Here is a 20,966-nt window from a genome sequence, read left to right as displayed (position 1 = left end):
ACAACCACAGCTGGCGACCAGGTTCTACCTATGGTGTCGCACACTGATACTGGAGACGCGCTGCGAAGATGTGGTAGACACTTGGCCGTCCAGTTGTAGAAGTTCCGCTGTTTTTCACTTATTTCATGGAGGCGATTGCGAACGGATTGTGGTGGCACCGTACGCGGCTCGAGGTGCTGGGGTAGAACCGGCAAGTGCGTCCTTATTAGGCGGCCCATCAACCTTTGAACGGGCGGCTTAGTTGCTTAGTTGCGTCTTCTCTTCTCCACCAATACCCGCCGCGGTGGCTCAGTGGTTATGGCGCTCGGCTGCTGACCCGAAAGACGCGGTTTCGATCACGGCTGCGGCGGTCGAATCTTGATGGAGGCAAAATTCTAGAGGCCCGTGTGCTGTGTGATGTCAGTGCACGTTAAAGAACCCCAGGTGGTCGAAATTTCCGCAGCCCTTCTCTAAGGCGTAGCTTGAGTCGCTTTGGGACTTTAAACCCCAATAAATCAAATCAAATCAAATCTTCTCCACCAATCAACTCTTCCCACCTCATCGAATACTTCTTCATTTTCTTTATTCTGGGATTAATACACGTCATGCTTATCGTCATCCCATTCTTCTTTTCCAGATTTTAGTTCATACTTCTATTTCCAATTTCCTAATATATGTGACACACGCACAGGCACACTCAGACTGACGTAGCAGTCGACAGTCACTTTGCAGCTGGGACATTGTCTGCCACACTGCGACACAGCGAATAACTGCGCTTGGCCTTCTTTGATGGCCTGCCTGGTGGGACACGTTTCGAGCCTTTGTGCAGGCCAGGTCGTCTCCTTGCGATGCTTGTTGGCTGCACACTTATCTTGCCTCGGCACCTTGAAACTTTGCAGACTGCAGCTGACATGTTTATTAGTGCTGTGACAAAGTTCTGCTTGTTTGGAAGGCTTTTCAGTTTTTTCGCAAGTCTGGCTGTGTGCTTCATGCATGTCTGGTTGTTGTTAACTTCAGCCTTTAGGTGCCGAAAGGCGTCTATGAGGGCTTCAAAAGGGTCTTCCTCCAGTTCCTGAAACACACACAAAATAAACTAACAGTTTTTTGCTTAAACGCTGCTGTTTGTCTACCCATGGGCTGATTGTTATAATCTGTTGCATGCAAAGAGGAAGCTGAGCTGTGTGATTCGCATACTTGTTAGATACTGGCATGACACTGTTCGTTAAGCTTCCTTCCATCGAAAAATGAGCGAAGTTTTGTGATGCATATGTGGTAGAAGTAACGTATTATTCATAAACCTTCTTTATGGTGCCAGTAGCAACAGAATCATGGTTGCTAAGAGGCAGCGTGCCATTCGGCGTGTGTAGGCTGTTGCTGCTGTGGGCAACAGAGAGGCATGTGAGAGGAGGATGATGAGTCATGCAGATGGTGCAAGCACATCGTCTGATCATGGGGTGGCTTCACAAACAGTGGCATCTGGGCCTCCCCACTAAATTTAAATTTACTTCCTCCATGGGCTAAAATATGCATAAACTGTTGTTAGGTCCGCTTGCTTTGGGGGGAAAATTTCATAATTAAGAATTTCTGCAGAATTCTTGTTAGTAACCACAATTTAGTTTTTTGTTATTGCAGACACCAATCGGAGCGAGAGAATAACAAAAATGTGATTGGTTTTTTTTTAATTCCCATGAAAGCCAGCCTATTGTTACATAGTTTTGGTGATGCTGTGACATGCTAGACCTCTGCATATACATAAGGAAGTGAACGTGTCGTGCTTGGCGGCTGTAGTTGCAACGTGTTCACAGTCCTGTATAGGAAAAGTCATGATCAGGGTGTCGAACCGGCATTTTTTCGGGTTCGGTTCGGGTTCGGGTTCACGCCTTTCGGGTTCAGTTCCGGGTTCGGCTCCAGAGGGCCATTCCGTTCCGGTTCGAACCGGTTCGGACCGCCTCGAACCGGTTCAAACGGGTTCAAACGGGTTCAGGACCAAAAAAAATTAGAACACAGATGGGTTTCAGACAACCTTGCTATGCGTTTTTTTTTCTTGCACATTGGTATACAAAATAAAAAATGAAAAGATTTGTTTACGAGAACATAAAACTGGGCAAGTTGGCAAGGGTTCACGCTTAAGCAGCGCAGTAAGCAGGACAAAAGGAGGACTGGAGACGACACAAACGCTGACTAGAAACTGGTTGTTACATTATTGGGAAAGTATATCAAGGCGGAGGACACAGTCAACAATCCAAAAAACAGAAGAACAACGATCACAACTAAAAAACCATACTGTGCATGCATGTCACAGTCGAGTCATGACATCTTTTTCGACGAAATTCGAAGACTATATTCCATAGTAGACGGCACTCCCCTATCTCCTAGACCTCACACAGTTGCCAAGAAATCCTGACACCTTATCTATGAAATTGGTGGATGGTGAGGCAACACGCTCAACTGCTTCCATCTTGATCATAAAGGCCTCCACCATCTCCCTACCAATTCGATCAGGGTGATTAAACAGGATTCTTCTCTTTCTAAGTGGGGAAATATTGCGCATTTGTTCGAACACCACAGTTGGGTGCAAACAGTAGCGGTGTCGTACAATTTTGCTTTGCACTGCAGTGAGTGCAACGATTGCTTCCCCCAGTAGATAAGACAAGTGTCCTGTTTAATAACCCTGTTTGCATTTGTAGGGAATTGGTCGAGGCCTATGTGATCAGGAAGTAAGCAGAAGAGTGTGTTGCATCACCATTTATTAATTTGGTATATAAGGAGACACGCTTTCTTGGCAATTGTGTGAGGTCCAGGATATAGGGAAATGCCGTCTACTATGGAAGATATTCTTCGAATTTCGTTGAAAAAGACGTCATGACTTCAATAATGTGCATGCACAGTATGGTTTTTAAGTCTTAACCTTTGTTCTTCTGTTTTTTGGGGTTGTTACCTGTGTCCTACGCCTTTATATACTTTTCCCAGAATAAAATAACCAGTTGTTAGTCAGCGCTCGCGTGTACCCCTTTTTTCTTTTGTCGTGTTTACTGCGTTACTTCAGCGTGAAAAAATTGTTTAATCCGAGATGTTCTCACTTTACCCATTTCATTTATTGTCCGTAGCAAAAAGACGAATTTATGGCAAGAGCCGCAAAATGAAATGAACTCGAAATTAATTAAAATCGGCTATGTATACGCTATAAGCCACCTTATGAGGTGTAAGGCGAAAAGCCGCTGGATTTTGCGTCTACAAGACCTTCCTGCTTGAACAGTTTGGGAGACCCCGTCGCGCAAGTAATAGGTCTGCCTTGAAGCTTGAGTCAGTTGGGACTTTCTCGTACGCAGTGTACTTACGGGGCCCCAAAATTGCCGCCGCACTAGCCGTACTTTCCCGCGCACTACTGAGAAACGAAACTGTCATGTATCGACACCGACATACAGACGGACATCTTTCCGTCGCACCGAAACCGACTTTCCAGTCCCCCCTTCCTTTACTACATGGTGAGAAAATGTGCGAGGATCCCTCTACCGCCCATCCGCCGCCCAACGAGAGTCTCGTGGGAGCACTGGCTCTCCCTAACATCCAGAATTTACCAAACATATTTTATTTAAATCACCTATCCGACATCGCCTTTGTGACTCAGGTTATATATCCCGAGCCCCTATAGCTCAGAATCTTCAAAAACACAGCTAATCGTGGCTTCTCACTATAGTACAGTAATAAATTACGACATTGGCTTATTGTGATGACGTCAACCTCTTTTCTTCTGATTAAAAAAGTATGATAAAAAAACACACGCTTGGATGGGTTGAACACACTTCGTTTTGGCACGGACACAAATTGGCAACATCTTCATTGCAACGTTGAGCTGCAACATTCTAGCAAGTGCAGCACTGTGCGAGGAAGAAGATATACTTGCACTACATAGAATGTTTGTGGCTTTTCCTGGAGCGCTATCAAATCCAACCTTTGCGTCAACAGAATTTTTTGCTCCCTTGATAGAGTGATATAGAGTGGTTAATCTGGGACGCACCATTTGTCCACCAACTTGCCTAAACTACAAACAACCCCTTTCTGGCAGTTGTGCTAAATAGGCGACTAAGTGCTCGCCTGTCTTTTCGGGACATGCTCGCGAGAAAACTTTGTGCTGATTTATTCGGTTTTCTCACTCTTCGCTTTTACTTACCTGTACGGCCTCTCCACAAGGCAGATGACAAATGTTGCGATCAGTCAGTACTTCCTCTGCCCATAAATCTACCTACCTAGACTTTTACCTAGACTTTCTTGATACTAGTGTATTAAATCGAAATCAGCGAATGTACAGTGGAGCCCACTTTAATGGCCGCAGATATAACGAACGCTCGCTTATTACGAGCGGGTGTGGTGCTATCGTGAAAATATGCATAAGGGCAACGGAAATTCGTCGCAGATACAGCGAACAACTCTGGCCACGCCACTCGGTTATAGCGAGCGAGGTGGCGCGGTGAACTACCCCGAGGTTGTAGAGGTCTATCTTCCGCTAAGCACGCAGATGAAATACCGCCTCTCAACCTTCATTACACCGCCCCGGAAAGAGCATGTCAACCTAGAAATGGAATTAAAAGGCGGTACTGCCGTGCGCAGCGCTAACCGGAAAGTCAGGCATTCGATAACACTGTAAACGGTAAAGTAAACACGGTAACGATATGCTATACCTCTCCGTTGAAATAGTAAGTAACCGCCGGCCAAATCCGCTTCGATGGCCTACGAGGGCAGTCATTGCCTACGCGTTCGCCGGCTCGGCAAAGCATCCCGAATGGAAAAAGCGCGGTGCGCGTGAGAAAGGGGCATCGTCGAAGGCGAAGCTTGCTGGCCACGTCGGTCACGTGGTATGCATAGCCAGCCCAGTCGTCTCCATCTTTTGCGCCGCTACCATGTGCAGGCATTGTCATACAGCGGACAGTGCAACGGATGCATTCGGCGCCACAAGCGCTGCGCTACTTCGTCGCTGCATCAGCCCAGGAACGACAGAAGAAGCTCGAAAACACGCGTGACCAGACGCATGCAGATTTCTGGCACCGCTTCGTTGATCCATAGCCGACCACATGTTTCCTCGGATAACTACGTTCCTGCGGACCACAAAATCGCAGAAGCGCGTGCTCTGACGAAGACGTTGAACACCAAGTGCTATCTCTCCTTACTGCCAGGAATCTCATTTATGTGACCGACCTGCCACCAGTTGCCATGCAGACTTCATCCATGATTAGTTATACCCTGTCCTTGAATTTTATAGTTGGCAGCAAGGTGTCGACGAGGATCAAATGACCGCTCTAGATAGCCTGGAAAGAGCCGCGACAGGCTCTGCTTTGCACAACTAGGCACGCATAACGCAGTTTTATAAGAAATAAACGCCACTTTCAACGGCCTTAGTATTTTTGGCTGTTGTGCGAAGAACCCACTTGCTACGAACTTAAGATATAACGAACGGAACCCGCGTGATCGTCAGGTTCCTTATAAGTGGGCTCGACTGTAGTTTCAATCGGCCACCAAAACCTTTTTCACGCTTCAGACATGGACGCACCTTCCCGCCAAAGGGACGTTTCTACCGTGGTCAGTGCAATTCTACCTGTGCGATGAACGAGAAACAATTTGAGCAATAAAATGACATTTTTGTCGTGATGCTGTGTTCTTTTGGGACATACTTAAGCAGTCTCTTAAAAAACCCATCGACACCATACATTTCATTCTAACATTTATTACTGCGATGAAAAACTCCGGAATTCCGTGCGAACTCTTCATTGGACCGCTTAGCGTGTGGAAAACCCGAATGATGGATGAACACGCAGAACCGCCGCGTTCAACGAGGTCAATGTTCAGACAACAGTGCACTTTAACGCAGGAGGAATACGCTGCACAAGTTCAACCTCCTGACTCATTCCTCTTTCTCGACGTGTGCACCCTCTGGAATTTTCATGTGTGGGCGGAGAAAGGCAGTTATGGTGGCATGAGGCCTTATGCCGAGATCGCTGTATTCAACGCTGTCAAGTAAGGCATGAGGAGGATCAGAGAGGTTCCAAATATTCCATGCAACAACCATAAAAAGAAGCGTAGAAGATAGCCGAGTAGCCTAAAGCATCTGTAAACAGGGTTTTCTGTTGCGCCGCCATTTGTACGAATCGAACTCGGAGTCAAAGGTTAGAGTATGCATACTCTTTTAGTTGTTCTTTTTACTGCGTTAGCAGTATAGTCGGCTTTCCCAAAAATAACCTCAATGTATGTGTATGTGTGTGTGTGCGTGCGTGCGTGCGTGTGTGTGTGTGTGCGCGCGCGCGCGCGCGCGTGTGTGTGTGTGTGTGTGTGTGTGTGTGTGTGTGTGTGTGTGTGTGTGTGTGTGTGTGTGTGTGTGTGTGTGATTTTGATTTGATTTTGATTTTGTGGGGTTTAAGGTCCCAAAGCGACTAAGGCTATGAGAGACGCCGTAGTGAAGGGCTCCGGAAATTTCGACCACCTGGGGTTCTTTAACGTGCACTGACATCGCACAGCACACGGGCCTCTAAAATTTCTCCTCCAAAGAAATTCTAGCCGCCGCGGCCGGGATCGTACACGCGTCTTTTGGGCCGGCAGCCGAGCACCATAGCCACTGAGCCACCGCGGCGGTGTGTGTGTGTGTGTGTGTGTGTGTGTTTGCGTGCGTGTGCGTGTGCGTGCGTGTGCGTGTGCGTGTGTGTGTGTGTGTGTGTGTGTGTGTGTGTGTGTGTGTGTGTGTGTGTGTGTGCGTGCGTGTGTGTGTGTGTGTGTGTGTGTGTGTGTGTGTGTGTGTGTGTGTGTGTGCGTGCGTGCGTGTGTGTGAGAGAGAGTGAGACTTCGAGAAGTAGATATAAGTAACCAGACAGAGATTTCAGGATCGAGGAGTGCGATAACACCGGATGGAGCCGCGCTGGCGACTGGCAGCAATTTTTTTTTAGAAGCAGAACGATTTCAGCCAATCGGCATAACGAAATAACTTCAACACTACAGCCAAACGGGTGAGTTGGTAAATATTGAAGGCAAACAGCGCAATGACGAAGGCAAACAGGAAAATAACTTTATCGCAGTTACATTTCATCGCAGTAGCATCTCTCTGGACGTAATCACTATCGCATGCCAGCGAGCGGATGTATTTCCGCATTGCCCTTTTGTGCTCCCGGTATTTAATTCTTTTCTTATTAGTATATTTCCACCGTTGCCAAGAACCCGTCTTTCGTGGCTTATTTCCGAAGCGCCCAAACAAGAATATGTGGATTCTAAAAAAAAGAAAGCTGCACCAATTTATACATCCTTATTTTGATAATACTAGTAGTAATATCTCGGGTTTAACATGTCGAGTAGACATTGGGGCTGTAGGATAGACGGTGTAGTGAAGGGCTCCAGATTAACGGAGACAAGCTGGGGATTTTCGACGTGTGACAGAGCATGCTAGTTTTTGTATTTTTGGATTCAGGTGCCGAGCTGCGCAGCCATTGAGCCATTTTTTTTCTTCTTCGTTGCCCTACAGACCCATCGTGAGGGGTTTTATTTAGAAACTGCTGTATGAGACAATGAGCGCCTCGAAAAGTAAATGTTGCACTACCCACTGCGGTGGCTCAGTGGTTAGGGCGCTTGGTTATTTATTCGGTGTACCCGGGTTCGAATTCGGTCGATGGAGGCGAAACGCAAAAGGCACTGTGTGCTGCGCGATGTCAGTGCAAGTTAAAGGGCAACTGCGGCACTTTTTGAGAATTTCGCTATACTCAAGGATTCAAATCTACATAGGCTGTTGGCAAAGCATGCTAAGTTTTTTGCACTACTATTTAAAATAGTGACGTAATCGATGATTAAATTTTGCACTTCTCAAAGCAACGGAGAACCGCGGGGAAGTTCAGTGTGACGTCACGGAAGGTAATCAATTTACCGCTGCCTTCAGCCACGCCCTGCCGTGTCTCGTTGGACGCTGCCAAACAATGTTCGGTGGGCTTTGCTTTCGGTGGCGTTAGTTTTTTTCCCTTCCAAGCAGGCGTTCATGCGTTGGAAATGTACCAATACCTTCGATGACGTCATCATGCATCCCGCACTTAGCGTTGTGCGCTGCAGAGAAGCTTGCCGTCGCAATCTTAAGTGGTGATTACGTCACCGTTTGAAATGCTAGGCTGGGACTTCGCATACTTTATCTGGAAGTTTCACCCATTCAGCACTTTTAAGCCCTATGCAGTTGCCCTTTAAGGATCCCCAGCTGGTTGAAATTATTCTGGAGCCCTCCCCTACTGCGCCTGTTTCTTTTTTTCTTTCACTCCCACCTTCCTCTCTCGCTTACGGCGCGGTTAAGGTGTCCACCAAGAACTGAGACAATTACTGTGCCATTTACTTTCATCAAAAACCACCATCACAATGTTGTTGGGTCCTCGCGCAAATATTTCATCTATTTGTGGGAAATGACGCAAATAAAAGGAAGGCATTCTCAATCGGGTCTAAAATGACTATGATACCCAGTTTTATTGCGTGTTTTCTCCTTTCAAATGGCGCCATAGATATTAGAATACATGGATCACCGTGTGGTATTCGTCTACTGCCACTAAATAATTTAGAAAAACAATTTTTTCTCCCATGCTGTTTAGGTTTCATCAACCGAATGATGGTTGTGACGTGAGTTCAACATTAGAGCACGTGAGGCACGGGAAAACTAATACAAACGCTGATACGTTGTTTTGACTCACTACAGCCGGCTTCAAGACCTATAATTACCATGAACGACGTATCAACAGTTATCTTGCCGTTTTATTGCACCTTACGCTACCCAATTTCCACTACATGTCACAGCAATCTTTATGTTGATGAAAGCGAAACAAGGTCAAGAAGAAATTCAAATAGAAATTATTTATTACATGTTGGTGAATAACACACGGTGCTCCATGTACACCAATGTCTAACGCAATGTTTCAAAGAAGAAAGCACGCAAGCAAAAATTTGTTGTCTATAGTACATTATTGGGTTATAGCAGTCCTAACAATTTGATTAAAGATTTACGCAAATATGTAAAAGGAGAGGAGTAATAACTCAAGATTTCACGTAAACCTGACATACAAGTCTTTACAATTGGCGGTAGTACATTACAGAACCGTCTATTAGGCTTCTTCCCAGGCACCAGACATCCTGTAAGTTTGATGTCTCATATACTGGGTACCATTTTCGCACTTCCCAGCGCAGACAGCTACGGGCGGGTAAATCTATGCGATAGATCATCTCATTTTGTCCGAAAACAAGAAGTATGCCGGGATGCAAAAAAAGTGGGGCTGAACCGGGTCCCGAACCGGTTCGGAACGGTTCCTTTGAATCGTTCCGGTTCGGGTTCAGTTCCAAGAGGGCGAAAAAAATATGGGTTCGGTTCCGGTTCCGGGTGAAAATTCGGGTTCGGTTCCGGTTTCGGGTTCGGGTTCGGTTCCGGTTCGACACCCTGGTCATGATACTGTCATCTCTCGAAAGAAGCATTAATGGTAGTGACAAAAAGTTTCTAGTTTCGAACAATGCTCACCATCCATTCTTGGGTTTTTATCTTCTATGGTACCAGGCTTTACATTAATGAGTGAGGGAACTCCGAGGCCAGACGGCTGCGCCTGGCTTGCATGCTTGGTCACAACAGCATGTGTAGGATTGTGCACCATGGCAGACTTAGAGAGATAAATCAGTCACTGGGAGACATTTTGTCAAACAAGCACCATTCTTCAAGTGGAGAGAATACCAAGTATTACCTTATGGTGAACTACAACCAGCACATGCTATTTTACTGAAGGTACATTTGAAGTACAAGGGTTTTTTTTAGAAATAAACGTGTATTTATTTTGTGTGTTATGTTTCCTGCAAAATGTTGTACATTTTTCCTTATGATTTCACAAAATTTTAAATTCTCCACCACAAAAAATGTACCGTATTTTCCGGTATACATTTGAAGTACAAGGGTTTTTTTTTAGAAATAAACGTGTATTTATTTTGTGTGTTATGTTTCCTGCAAAATGTTGTACATTTTTCCTTATGATTTCACAAAATTTTAAATTCTCCACCACAAAAAATGTACCGTATTTTCCGGTATACAAGATGCGGCTTTTTTTTCAAAAATCTTGCTGGTGCGCTATACAAGTGTGCGTCTTATATGCGAATTTTTCGTTTTTTTTTTCCGAGTTCAGAGATTACTCGGGTTCATGCTCAAACTTTTTGCACCGAAAAAATATCACTACCGGTAACGCGGTTGTAACACGGTTAATGCTTCGATACCGGAACCGCCGTGCATAACTTTTTTTAGGTGAACTTTATCATGAAACGGCAGGGATGACGTCTTCGGGAGCACAAACGTGCGGCTGTTTCGGAGGCCCCAAGCAAAAGTAATGAGAAATGCTAAAAGATGGCGACAATCGCACTTCTCGCCATTGTCAAGACAAGCCAAGACAAGATGTACTCATGGGGAGCTCATTCGTTTTTTCTTTCTTTTTTGCTAAAACGTGGGCGGGTATGGCGTGGGTGTTGCCTTTTTCAATAGCTTAGCGTTGCTGAAGAATTTCTCACAGGTATGGTGCATATCGCGATGGTCACGCAAGCGGGTTTATTAAGCCTCACTAGCCTAACTTGGGTGCGCCTTATACGCTGGTGCGTCTTATATACGAACTTTTTCAATGACAGCTTGCATATATGGCGGGTGCGTCTTATACAAGGGTGCGTCTTGTACACCAGAAAATACGGTAGTCACTTCTCATCAATGACTATGGTTTATAATGACTCCGGCTAACATAGAGTTGCCGTAATTTGTCTTGCAAATGTATAGCGCCATAGCAAACCTGGTTCAGTGGTTGATCACTGGAGGTTTCCCTACTTTCTGGAGGTCTGTACTGGGTAGTTGCAGCTGTTGAGGTGGAGGGAGTGTTCCAAGAACATCGGTGGGAGCCTCGCCACACACAGCATTTTGCAGCGCTTGTGTCTTCTCATGGAGGCCTTCGAAGAAATCAATGCTGGGGCAGTTGTCTCCGAGCGCAAGCTTTCCAAGGTTGTAGCGACCTTCTCTAGTCAGCAGAGGTACATTTGGGAAGATCCCACCAAACACTTTGTGCACGAGTGCCTGGTGTTTACAAAATGCACCCTGCTGTCCATAGCTGCAGGTGCACAGGCCGATGTCAGAGTACACCGTGTAAAACTTGCTCTCTGGACTGCCACTTGGGACGACATAATGCCCATCTCCGTCACACCTGATGTTGTTTTCGGTACCTTCTGGCAGTTTCTTCAGAAGCCTCTCATATTGCAGCATGTGCCCATTGAGTGGGCATGGTCAAGTATTCTGTGCAAGAAATGCTATTCCCACACAACTGATAGGAACTCAGCTAGGGCCACAAGATTAAATGCTTTAGTTCTATGCAGGATTATGTCTTTCAGAACCCTAATCGAGGCCTCTGAATAGTTGTTGGTGTTGTGGCCTCGTGTCTTTGCTGACAGTGTCTTTGCGCTCTGTCTGTCTCTTGGCTTTTTCCTGTGGCTGTCTTTTTTTATAGCGCAACTAGGTTCCTTCAAGCAATGCACCAACTTGCCCAACAAGAAGTTCTTCTCAACAGTCGGAAGAGCAGCACCCATTCTTCTTCCTTCTCCAGTAGCGCTTCAGTGTGGGTGATGAAGCCCTCGTGCTTTTGGGAGCGAAGGCCTTGTTCGGTGGCCTCCAATGCCTCTCTACTATCAGCGTGCATGATCTGCAGGGTTGCAAGAAGAAAAAAAAAGGAATAGCGCCGATCAGAAGCACTTAAACACTAGCGTAGTACATGAAAAACTTCATATTTCTGTTATGAACCAAGTTATAAGAAGTGCATTCCAAACATTTACATGCAGTCTAAGAGCTTAGCTTTATTATTAGTCACTGTCCAAAATTTTCATCATTGGTGCTGCCATTTCAAAAGCGGTTGCTGTACTGCACTCCAGTAGCAGGAGGAAACACTAGTATAGCTTCAACGGAATAGTAAAAACTTCACTCAATTATGAACAAGAGCAAAATTGCTACAATTATTCAAACGTACGTTGGGTTTGTCAATTTGGCCTACAGATCCCTGGAAGAATGAGCAGGTGCATTAATTTTGGGCACACATTAGGAAAAGTTTCATGAAGGCCTTGGCAATGAATGAGCAAGCATTCATGCAGGATTGCAAGACCTCTACGAAACGCTGTTACCAAAATTCAACTTTTTGAATTGGTTACAAGCACGGCAACAGATTTTAACTCTTGTTAAGGGTCATTTTACTGCCATATTTGTGATCCAGATTCTGACCACTCTTCAGAACTGGGAGGGAGTGCAGTGACATCTGCATGGAGCTACATAGGGTTGTCATAAATGTACAAACTTTTTGTTCCAGGTCACTGCTGGGGCTACCTGGTGTTACACTTATGACCCTGAGAGAAAGCAGCCATCTTCTTTGGGCAGAGTCCCTACTTGCCGTGAATGGTGAGACAGATGCACGGTGTAAGAATATATTTAGGTGTTGACACTGCGCTCGGCGGCGCGACCAGGACTTGTTCGCCGCTCCCTGCGCTTCTCTCGAACGCTGACAGATGGCGCTACGCACCCGGGGCCCCTAGTCGCCGAGCTTCGGCAGCCGTAATGCAGATGCCACGGGATCTTTCGGTGCCGCTGCGTGTACGCATGCTTTGTGAAGTGCGGCAAGACAACGAAGGATTGAAACTGCTGTCGACACTAAATAATTTTGGGCTACTTCGTGTTTTTCTTGCTGAGACTGCATGAATTGGCGGAACAGCAGCGAGGACGCAGCCCTGTGCTGCTTCCGAGCTCGTTATCGAAATGCGTTCATAGCAAATTTTTTTTCGTTCATCCGCACGACTGCTGTGAGCATAGTTAACTACACTGCCTCTTAAATATAAAAGGTCGGACTCAACGCGCCCACATTTGGCCTGAAGAGCCTACGCGTACATTCAAACATTGCTTGAGCAGTGTATTGCGCCAATGCTGCGAGATGACCGCCGTGTTGAGAACATGGTTAACTTCGGCCACCTGGAGTTCTTTAATTTGCACAGAAACCTCAAGGACGTTTCCGCATTTCGCCTGCATCAGAAATACTTACTCCGCAGCCACGAATAGAACCCGCGCTCTTGTGCTGTATTGCAGAACGCCACTGCCGCTATACACGCGAACGCCGGGACCAAAACAAAAATCCAAGTGTGCATTTGCGGCTTTTTAATAGCAAGTGCAGTCCACAATTAGGTACGCGAAACGCAAATAGTTACTGGAAATGCCACTGGCGTTGTTTCTGCCAATCTTATCCCTCAGGTCGGCACCGACGATGCTGAGTGGTTGTCTCTAGCACTAGGCCCGAGAACGTAGGTGTAATGCCGGCTGCGGTGGCCGCGAAACAACGCAAAAGGTGCCCGTGTGCTGTGTGATGTGAAGAATCCCATGTGGTCTAAGTTTGGAGCCCTCCATTGCGGCATCTATTAATGCCCATATGCCCTTTCGGGACATTAACAGCACAATTTGCTTTTTTTTTTTGCTCAAATGCGGCCTGAATAGCCATTCTGTTGAACAAACAAATTTATTACTACAAGTAGCCTCTCTGAGAGATGTGATTTCCTGTAGTCACTAGGTTACGCACAAAACACAGTGAATCACAACCTACTGGGCTACTTTCGTGTAATCAAGAGCCAAGACCGTGACTGCAATTGTGATGATCACTGCATTCGTTTATTTGGACGATACACTGAGCGAATCATCCTCTATCATCTAGGATGAGCACAGCTTGGCCTGTTTCTTTTTTTCTTGACACTGCTTTGTCATGACTGCATTGGTGTGCTTACAATGCTGCCTCATACGCATGCTGACGTAATAGTGGAGGAGCTGTGCGAGTACTTCTTCCTTGTGATCAGCACATGGGAATGTCATCGTGTATGTATCTATCACTGCGTCTATGGTGTCCCAGTACACCGTGTGGCAGTCTGCATAGTCAACAAAAAACCGCTCCGTATGCTTTAGAAGGTCAAATATGTTGACGTTAGGGTGGGTAAGACCCCCTCTGGTCTTCACATTTGTTAGAGCTGCTTCAGCAAAAGAATTATTTTTTACGCTGAAGGCTGACAAGCAAGCAGCGCAGCTGGTAACTCTTCGCATCTTTCTGCACAAAAAACCGGTGACATAATAAAGTATGCAGTCTGTAATGCTCGGGAAAGTGCTTCGCGCAGACGTGATCGCTCGGTTGCAATATCCTATCTGCTCTGGGAATTGCCCGGCGCCAAAGTTCTAAGCGAGCAGGCTCCGACGGAGCTTTAAAAAGTGAAACTTGATCCGGACAACTCCGGTAGCCCGAACTGCAGTTGGGTACGAAGCACTTCTTACCCATAATTGCGTCTAGCAGACTTCTGGACCCGGCTGAAGTTGACAGGTGTGTCACAGCAACAAACAACAGATCACAGACACAATGCACATAGGACGCGACGACCGTCCATGGCGTCGGCCCGTGCCACCACGTGCGTTTCCACAACTGTCAATCCGGCTTGTGCCAAACCGCGACACAAAAAGCTAGTTCTAGCAAAATTTGCTCGTCCACGATGGAAGCTGACGACGTGGAAGCTGAGATCGTGGTGTTCACAGCTTGTGATGCACTCTCTCAGCCCAAAACATCGACCAACGCAGCCTAAAAGGGCACCTAAAGCAGGGCACGCCGGAGAAGGGAATATACGGCTCTGGGCACGCCGCTTGCCGCACCGAAAGCGAAGGGCCTCTGCTCCGCAGCGCCCCCGCGCCGCTGCGGTCGGCGCATGTACTAGAGGGCGAACACAATCTGTGCGCGCTCTCCGCCGCGGCGGGCGGCCAGTGTCAACACCTAAATATATTCTTACACCGTGGACAGATGTAAAGTCAAGTGCATGTTCAGGACTTTCCTTGGCATCGGTGGGATTGTGTAAAAAAAAACTGACACCAGAAGGACGAAGAATCAGTTCCACCTGCTACTGTGCCATTTTGCAGCACCTGGAGACATAACCCTAACAGGCCTACTGAATCATTTCAAGGCTCCCTTTTCCAGATTTGCTGGTTTTTATGGATAATTTGATGCCAGCCATCTGTTCAAGTTTTCCATTAATTCACAAATCATGAATATAATCTAGCCCACTTATAACGACTGCAGTTATGACTAACAGTTATTACAAATGAGGTAGAGCTACCGTCAAAAAATCTGTTAGGGCTATGACATTGCATCTTAGATAAAACGAACAACCTTGGCTATATAACTATGTTATAACTAACAAGTAGGCGCTGTAAGCTCACTCCCACAGCCTCCCCGCTACTGTGGTCTCCCAAAGAAAATGTAGCTGTCTCTCCCTCCCCCTTCCTCCCCCCAAATAAATAAATAAAAAAGAGTGGATTTTAAACTTAACTACCGGCCAGGTGTGCTCCAACAGGCTACAGGGTCATTCAGTGCTTGCGTGCATGCCTGTTGGGTGAAGCATTTAAAGTGGAAACAGAAGCATGGTAAGCTCTAGACAGGGGCAGTGTTGGAAGCAAACTGCTGCACATGGCCGGTGCCTAGTCAATGACAGCGATTTGAGAAGCTTGGATACCAGTCACGAGGTATGCCTTGCAGGCCCACCCAGTCACGTGATTCATCACTTGTCCAATCGGATTTCTGCTCTCTGCGCGGCTGCCGCGTCCAGGCAATTCGTAGACAGCAGATAGCTTGTGTCACCCTTGTTTAGAGCTCTCGAACAGTGTGCGCTGTATTATTGAAAGTAGCAGCCATTGTTTTTTGGTAAGGTGCTATTTCCCATCTATTCGACTGCATTCTGGTTGAAAGATTGCTTCAAGACCCTAGTAGTCACAGCAAGCTATAGCTTTATTTGGAGCTCTATGCGTTACTTGAGAGCTTTACAGAAGGGTCATGTATACTGTACATTATGAGTGCTCATGCGCTGCAGTAGCTTTGTCGCTGCACCCTGAAAACGTTTTTGAGGATTGAAGACGAAGGCTTTCGCCAGTTGCCGTGAGCGCCTCATTTACTAACGGTATTACCACGTCATTGAAACAGCTCGTCTGCTGCTTAGGGCTTGGCCACGAGCACATGACCGTTCTGGAGAGCTTAGAAAGCGGTTTGATGGGGTCTGCTTCGAAGAAACAGGCATGCACAGCAGTCCTTTTAAAGAAATAACTTTCACTTTTCTCTGGCTGTATTTTTGAGCTGTAATGGGGCAAGTCCACTGACTACAAGCTTTGGATTTAACGAACCCAATCCACATGACCGTCAAGTTCATTATAAGTGGGCTCGACTGTATACCGCTGTCTACAATCATGAGGTTATGTAGTACAGCTCCTTATCTGAACAGTATTATTGTCTCTCGCCATAGTTGCAAATGGTCTTTGTTATGCTTGCTTGTCGCTGATACTTATGCTGCCGCTACTGTGCTGCATAAGTAGCCTCACAATTTTTTTATTGCATCTTTCATATGCTGAATTGAGAGGCAAAAGCTCTGCTGTGTTTGGCTGTACTTTTTGCAATTACTTAGTGTGCGTATGATGCCTACAAACTGAAACACAAGTGGTCAATGCATTGGCTGTGTCGTCATGCACTGGATATGCTATAGCACCCATTCTTCAACCAAATACATAGGCCTGCACAACATGCATGCACTATGCGACTTGTGAGACATCGTCCTGTGACGTAGTATCAGTGGCACAGTACCTGGCCTTGCCACCGCTGTGGCTCACCGGTTACGGTGCTTGGCTGCTGACCCAACCATCAGATGTGGGTTCGATCCCGGCCGCGGTGGCCGAATTTAGATGTAGGCGAAATTCCAGAGGCCTGTGTACTGCGCAATGTCAGTACATGTTAAAGAACCCCAGGTGGCCGAAATTTTCAGAGCCTTTCACTGTGGCGTCCCTTATAGTCTGAGTCACTTTGGGACATTAAACCCCCATAAAACCACAAAACTTTTTCTTCTGAATCATTCACTCACTGCTGTTTCTGTATGCATTCAAATTTTAGATCACTGATTATGAATAAATTCCATACCTTTTGAAAAATGGCCATCAATGACTTCCTTTCACTTGGGCTGACACCATGCTTGGCAAGCGTCAGCCACCGCCACTCAGCCTGTGCCACATGAAAGTGGCATAGGAGCTGCCTGGCTTCTGGCCAGTTGTCAAGAATTGCTGCTTTCTCAGCAGCACTGTTGTCAGTCATGAAAGTCTCTGGTGCCTGCAGACAAGAAATAGCCACATACTGACAGCTGTGCAACAGCTAAGTCATTCCCATGACAGATATATGCGGGTGCCGGATAAGTTGATAACCAGATAACCTTGCTACATTACCCTGTGTTGCTATGATGATATTTTTCACTTCGGTTTTGATGGCATTACTGAAAGGGTCCTAACTCTGTGCATGCATAATCTATATCCAGCTTGATATTAAAATGTAGAGGTGACATTTACACAGTGTAGTTCACATGTCAGACACTTCAGCTCTACAGCTTGTTCATTTGTGGCTCAAATTTTAAATGAAATGGACTGCTACTGACCTGACAGGTTGAGCAAGCCGGAGTTTAGGCAGCATTTGGTATGGGCTTGCATTAACTCAGATTTTTTTTTATCAAACAAGGTGAAAAGTCCAAGATTTTGAAGTTTGCAGAGTGTCACACCTCCTCTTGCAGCAAACTGTTGAAGCTTAAAAGTTGTAGGCGTGGCTTGTAGCCAATGCTGATATTGTTAAGAAGTGCCTCTTGGAGCTTGCAGAAAGTACAGGCTGGAGCAGACCCATATTCTGAACCAATGTTGCCTAACTCATGTAATCTGCAATTACCTGGCATTCTTTCAAACAACATGCAGTAAGTATGATTTTCAATTTTCCTGTGCCCATCTCGCAGCCTCCAAAGCAAAAGGGGTAGTTGTGCTTCGGGAGCTCGAAGCCAGCTGAGTAGCCCTGAGTAGTCTGTCTGCTGTGCACAATGACTGCTATGGGTACAGCACCAGCTGATGTCGCTGTCAGCATAACTGTCACGCTGCTTCTTGTTGAGTCACATGACGCCGTGGAATCAACGAAGATGACTTCAGAGGATGATTCAAGCAGCTGGGCACGCCTCATGATTGCAGTTACCAGGAGAACTGCCCAGCTTCCTGCCCCTCCCTCTGAGTACACCTTCAACTCCTTCATAAAAACGGGTTTTGATGGTTTAGTATGGCATAACATGAAAGCATAGTTTGTGTTGCAAAACAAATTATCACCTTTATGAGACACTGAGAGCAAATTGAAGTTTTCCTGCATCAATGGATTACTGTTATGTGGACGACGAGCATATTTTCAATGAAAACAAAATATTTTTTGTGTGGTAGGAAGGACAATAAAGTGAGAGATGGGTATTGTCAGGTGAGATTTTTTGTTCTATAGAACAGAGGGTTAGGTGCCTGAATAATCTAACTTTTTGTACCGCTATTAGCTGTCCACTTTCATCTCACCAGGAAAATAAGACAGCTAAATGTGCAAAATAAAACTAAAAGATCTCTCAACAGATTGTCGTCAGCATCGTTGCAAGTTTTTATCAAAGTACTCCAAAAATACTCCACTGTTAACTCCTAATTATTTTTTTAACAAAAACATGCTTGTACTGTATGTTCTCCAAGTTTGGTGGCCATGCAATATTCCTTTCCAGCGCAAATATTTTTTAAAGTTACCATTTCCGTGGCCTCTGTTCAGGTGATGGCTGTATCACCTATAATCAAGACTGCATTTTTGGCCTCAAAAACATTCCTCATGCATTAAAACTTTCTGGCCACTTCACTGACAAAATTTTCATGCTGTATTAGGTCATCCTAGCATTTTATGAAAGGACTCGTTTTCAGTTGGGCCTTCAGCCATGCAAGCCAGATATGCTTGTTCACATATTTATGCTCACTGCCTGCTAGGTGGATGTGTTACATTGTAGTTTTCTAATAATTGGCTGAAAAAGTTTAGGGCATATTGCTTTTGTAGTGCACAGAACAAATATTTGTCACTAACTTGTTGTGTTAAAGAAAGCTATCTCCTGACATTACAGGCCTGAATAAATTTTTTGCATTAAATAGATTGCTAAAGGTGCACTATGGTAGGCAACATTTTTGGCATCTTTGTGTAAACAAGGTGAGAGCTGGAAAATTTTTCTCTTATTTATTGATAGGTGCTTTTAATTCCCAGTATCTATGTGTCGCAATCGAGAAAGCGGTCATGCTTACTACATTGTTGCTGTTAATTGTCCACCCTCATCAGTACATTCAGTAGGCTAATGAGACACATATTTGAACTTGTTTCACTTGTTCCAGGGCAGTAATAATGCATTTAGCTTTAAGTATGTGTCTAGTTACAACAACACAACCTGGCAAAAGTGACGGCATTCTCTCCTTTTCTCATATGGTCTAATGTTGTGTCCATAATTATTGATTCTCAATTCAGCTCTGCACTTGTGCTGATTGCGCCAGTTTGTGTTGAAGTGGCACAGAATAAGAGACTGCTGGAGGACATCACAACTCAGCCTGCTTTTAGTGATGAGAGACAAGAGGTCCTGCTGTATTGCTAGTTTAGCAGCATTGTGCATGGATGCTCCCGTGCTGTGGTGTGGTCACTGAGCAAAGCAACTAGACTGGAAACTCTTACAAAATCGGTTTAGCCTTCATACTGACATGGCTACTTGTTAGCCACAGGGTGATATACAGAAAGGAACCCTTGTGGAGGGTCAGAAATAAACTTCCCGAAGCAGCAGCATTTTATTCCAACTGGCAAGTGGCATCCAAAAAAAAGGGGGTTTCCTTTAACATGTTGTACAAAGGTTTGTATCACTCACACTGAGATATCTACTATCAGGATCTCCTCCTGTTTTCGCTCACCTTGTTCAGCATACTCAGGAATCTTCTGCAGCCTCCCCAGTGGTTCGGAAACTGTGCCGTAATGCTCCTGTCGTCAGCTCTTGTACATATGGTAAACAGCCCTTTTGGTTGGGTTAAGTGCACCACTGGCAAGTTTCAGCAGGCCTCCAGTGTCACCTTCAACACACAGAGATGCTTCGTGAAGGCGTATCGCATCAGCCGGGGTAAGTCCATCGGCAAAGTACTGATGCAAAAGTTGTTTTGTGCCTTCACTGCATCACAGAAGGCGAAGAGCAGCTGCACCTGCTGTTGCATGATTGTGCAGAGTGTGCAACTTGATCACTGCACATAGCGGGGGGTCTCTTCGCAGATATGCGTCATTCTTCTGCGTGTTATAGTTGACTTTTTTTATCTTTATGTCGATCATTGCCTTGCAGTTTGTTGTTCACTTGGAGGATTTTTTGTTCTTGTTGAGGTGATGGAGGTGGCACCTCCACACTTTGTGGCACACCATTCTGCAAAGGACACATGTTCATTCTATAACACACCACTTTCTTCAATTTTCTAATCTGCACATTGATATACAGTGGACTAAACTAACGTTAGGTGTGCATGTTTCGCTAGCATTGCTAAAAACTGCATCCTTTAAGCTATTTTTGTATGTATCCTGCCACACCGCTCTGACAATGCGTGTGACTTCCTCCAAACTTAAATTATAGTACACACAAAAAAAGTCAAAAGAATATAACTACAAATCATTAATCATGTTTGAAGTCTAGCCTGCAACAAATTTATCCTGTTTCTGAACCTGTTTCTGAACCTGTTTCTGAACAGCTTTTTCGTTCCAGATAAGGTAGCTTTCCTGCATCTCATGTTAACCGTGATTTCGTGTCGCGAGAACTTACTTTGAACAAAAAGTACCCTGACGTTATGGAATGCACCTCTTGAGATGCTATTCGACCAAGATGGGGAAATATTGTGGGAAAGGCAGCTCGTGGTTGTGAACTGCTATTTAGACCATATTTCGTCACTTCAAGCTTGCTTTCCTGCAAAGCTGCAGCTCGCCTACAAATGTGCAGTGTGTATACAAACTACCTTGCGGTTCGATGCCCCCCCCCCCCCCACGGGAGGGAGGGGGCAAGGTAGCACATTTAGATTC

The 20,966-nt window shown here is 45.6% G+C and overlaps 1 pseudogene; it reads right to left on the bottom strand.

Annotated features, from left to right (window-relative positions):
- Positions 1-592: 592 nt before the first annotated feature.
- Positions 593-19,916, bottom strand: LOC149354412 (uncharacterized; annotated as a pseudogene).
- Between the last annotated feature and the right edge of the window lie 1,050 nt (positions 19,917-20,966).

The sequence above is a fragment of the Amblyomma mixtum genome, chromosome 3 (assembly GCF_055824585.1).
Source record: "Amblyomma mixtum isolate Tamu chromosome 3, ASM5582458v1, whole genome shotgun sequence".
Lineage (NCBI taxonomy): Eukaryota > Metazoa > Arthropoda > Arachnida > Ixodida > Ixodidae > Amblyomma > Amblyomma mixtum.
This window is presented reverse-complemented; position numbering and strand designations above follow the sequence as displayed.